General features: G+C 39.5%; 1 protein-coding gene across 1 annotated transcript in view; it reads right to left on the bottom strand.

Moving 5' to 3' along the window:
* The window catches only part of ANKFN1 (ankyrin repeat and fibronectin type III domain containing 1), a 178,177-nt gene that overhangs the window by 28,564 nt on the left and 145,284 nt on the right, over positions 1-4,329 (bottom strand). The window lies entirely within an intron of this gene.

Consider the following 4,329-nt stretch of genomic DNA (forward strand, 5'->3'; position numbering starts at 1 on the left):
TGGCAACAGACCTATCCACAGAGACCTGGCAGGCCAGAAAGGACTGGCAGGATATATTCAGAGCACTAAACGAGAAAAATATGCAGCCAAGAATACTATATCCAGCTAGGCTGTCATTGAAAATTGAAGGAGAGATAAAAAGCTTCCAGGACAAACAAAAACTAAAGGAATTTGCAAACACAAAACCAGCCCTACAGGAAATCTTGAAAGGAGTCCTCTAAGCAAAGAGAGACCCCAAAAGCAACATAGACCAGAAAGGAACACAGACAATATACGGTAACAGTCACCTTACAGGCAATACAATGGCACTAAATTCCTATCTTTCAATAGTTACCCTGAATGTAAATGGGCTCAATGCCCCAATCAAAAGACACAGGCTATCAGACTGGATTAAAAAACAAGACCCATCAATATGCTGTCTGCAAGAGACTCATTTTCGACCCAAAGACAGCCCCAGATTGAAAGTGAGGGGGTGGAAAACCATTTACCATGCTAATGGACAGCAAAAGAAAGCTGGGGTGGCAATCCTTATATCAGACAAATTAGATTTTAAACCAAAGAGTGTAATAAGAGATGAGAAAGGACACTATATCATACTTAAAGGATCTATCCAACAAGAAGATCTAACAATTGTAAATATCTATGCCCCTAACATGGGAGCAGCCAATTATATAAGCCAATTAATAACAAAAGCAAAGAAACACATCGACAACAATACAATAATAGTGGGGGACTTTAACACCCCCCTCACTGAAATGGACAGATCATCTAAGCAAAAGATCAACAAGGAAATAAAGACTTTAAATGACACACTGGACCAAATGGACTTTACAGACATATTCAGAACATTCCACCCCAAAGCAACGGAATACACATTCTTCTCTAGTGCCCATGGAACATTCTCCAGAATAGATCACATCCTAGGTCATAAATCAGGTCTCAACCGGTACCAAAAGATTGGAATCATTCCCTGCCTATTTTCAGACCACAATGCTTCGAAACTAGAGCTCAATCACAAGACAAAAGTCAGAAAGAACTCAAATACATGGAGGCTAAAGAGCATCCTACTAAAGAACGAATGGGTCAACCAGGAAATTAAAGAAGAATTAAAAAAATACATGGAAACCAATGAAAATGAAAACACAACTATTCAAAATCTTTGGGATGCAGCAAAGGCAGTCCTAAGAGGAAAGTATATAGCAATACAAGCCTTTCTCAAGAAGCAAGAAAGGTCTCAAGTACACAACCTAACCCTACACCTAAAGGAGCTGGAGAAAGAACAGCAAATAAAGCCTAAACCCAGCAGGAGAAGAGAAATAATCAAGATCAGAGCAGAAATCAATGAAATAGAAACTAAAAGAACAGTAGAACAGATCAATGAAACTAGGAGCTGGTTCTTTGAAAGAATTAACAAGATTGATAAACCCCTGGCCAGACTTATCAAAAAGAGAAGAGAAATGACCCACATCAACAAAATCATGAATGAAAGAGGAGAGATCACAACCAACACCAAAGAAATACAAACAATTATAAGAACATATTATGAGCAACTCTATGCCAGCAAATTAAATAACCTGGAAGAAATGGATGCATTTCTAGAGATGTACCAACTACCAAAACTGAACCAGGATGAAATAGAAAACCTGAACAGACCTATAACCACTAAGGAAATTGAAGCAGTCATCAAAAATCTCCCAAAAAACAAAAGCCCAGGGCCAGATGGCTTCCCAGGGGAATTCTACCAAACATTTCAAGAAGAATTAATACCTATTCTTCTGAAACTGTTCCAAAAAATAGAAATGGAAGGAAAACTTCCCAACTCATTTTATGAGGCCAGCATTACCTTGATCCCAAAACCAGACAAAGACCCCATCAAAAAGGAGAATTACAGACCAATATCCCTGATGAACATGGATGCAAAAATTCTCACCAAAATACTAGCCAATAGGATCCAACAGTACATTAAAAGGATTATTCACCATGACCAAGTGGGATTTATCCCTGGGCTGCAAGGTTGGTTCAACATCCGCAAATCAATCAATGTGATACAATACATTAACAAAAGAAAGAACAAGAATCATATGATCCTCTCAATAGATGCAGAAAAAAGCATTTGACAAAGTACAGCATCCTTTCTTGATCAAAACTCTTCAGAGTATAGGCATAGAGGGTACATACCTCAATATCATAAAAGCCATCTATGAAAAACCCACAGCGAATATCATTCTCAATGGGGAAAAACTGAGAGCTTTCCCCCTAAGGTCAGGAACGCGGCAGGGATGTCCACTATCACCACTGCTATTCAACATAGTATTGGAAGTCCTAGCCACAGCAATCAGACAACAAAAAGAAATCAAAGGCATCCAAATTGGCAAGGAAGAAGTCAAACTCTCACTCTTTGCAGATGATATGATACTTTATGTGGAAAACCCAAAAGACTCCACCCCAAAACTGCTAGAACTCATACAGGAATTCAGTCAAGTGGCAGGATATAAAATCAATGCACAGAAGTCAGTGGCATTCCTATACACCAACAACAAGACAGAAGAAAGAGAAATTAAGGAGTCGATCCCATTTACAATTGCACCCAAAACCATAAGATACCTAGGAATAAATCTAACCAAAGAGACAAAGGATCTGTACTCAGAAAACTATAAAATACTCATGAAAGAAATTGAGGAAGACACAAAGAAATGGAAAAACATTCCATGCTCATGGATTGGAAGAACAAATATTGTGAAGATGTCAATGCTACCTAGAGCAATCTACACATTCAATGCAATCCCCATCAAAATACCATCCACTTTTTTCAAAGAAATGGAACAAATAATCCTAAAATTTGTATGGAACCAGAAAAGACCCCGCATAGCCAGAGGAATGTTGAAAAAGAAAAGCAAAGCCGGCGGCATCACAATTCCGGACTTCCAGCTCTATTACAAAGCTGTCATCATCAAGACAGCATGGTACTGGCACAAAAACAGACACATAGATCAATGGAACAGAATAGAGAGCCCAGAAATGGACCCTCAACTCTATGGTCAACTCATCTTTGACAAAGCAGGAAAGAATGTCCAATGGAAAAAAGACAGTCTCTTCAACAAATGGTGTTGGGAAAATTGGATAGCCACATGCAGAAGAATGAAACTGGACCATTTCCTTACACCACACACAAAAATAGACTCCAAATGGTTGAAAGACCTCAATGTGAGACAGGAGTCCATCAAAATCCTAAAGGAGAACACAGGCAGCAACCTCTTTGACCTCAGCCGAAGCAACTTCTTCCTAGAAACATCGCCAAAGGCAAGGGAGGCAAGGGCAAAAATGAACTATTGGGACTTCATCAAGATAAAAAGCTTTTGCAAAGCAAAGGAAACAGTCAACAAAACCAAAAGACAACCAACAGAATGGGAGAAGATATTTGCAAATGACATATCAGATAAAGGGCTAGTATCCAAAATCTATAAAGAACTCATCAAACTCAACACCCAAAGAACAAAGAATCCAATCAAGAAATGGGCAGAAGACATGAAAAGACATTTTTCCAAAGAAGACATCCAAATGGCCAACAGACACATGAAAAAGTGCTCAGTATCGCTCGGCATCAGGGAAATCCAAATCAAAACCTCAATGAGATACCACCTCACACCTGTCAGAATGGCTAAAATTAACAAGTCAGGAAATGACAGATGTTGGCGGGGATGCGGAGAAAGGGGAACCCTCCTACACTGTTGGTGGGAATGCAAGCTGGTGCAGCCACTCTGGAAAACTGTATGGAGGTTCCTCAAAAAGTTGAAAATAGAGCTACCATATGATCCAGCAATTGCACTACTGGGTATTTACCCCAAAGATACAAAAGTAGGGATCCGAAGGGGTACGTGCACCCCGATGTTTATAGCAGCAATGTCCACAATAGCCAAACTGTGGAAAGAGCCAAGATGTCCATCAACAGATGAATGGATAAAGAAGATCTGGTATATATATACAATGGAATATTATGCAGCCATCAAAAGGAACGAGATCTTGCCATTTGCAACGACGTGGATGGAACTGGAGGGTATTATGTTGAGTGAAATAAGTCAATCAGAGAAAGACAAGTATCATATGATCTCACTGATATGAGGAATTCTTAATCTCAGGAAACAAACGAGGGTTGCTGGAGTGGGGGGTGGGGTGGGAAGGATGGGGTGACTGGGTGATAGACACTGGGGAGGGTATGTGCTCTGGTAAGCGCTGTGAATTTTGCAAGACTGTTGAATCTCAGATCTGTACCTCTGAAACAAATAACGCAATATATGTTAAGAAAAAAAAAAAAAAAAAGAAGAAGAAGAA

The sequence above is a fragment of the Neomonachus schauinslandi genome, chromosome 15, assembly GCF_002201575.2.
Source record: "Neomonachus schauinslandi chromosome 15, ASM220157v2, whole genome shotgun sequence".
Classification (NCBI taxonomy): Eukaryota; Metazoa; Chordata; class Mammalia; order Carnivora; family Phocidae; genus Neomonachus; species Neomonachus schauinslandi.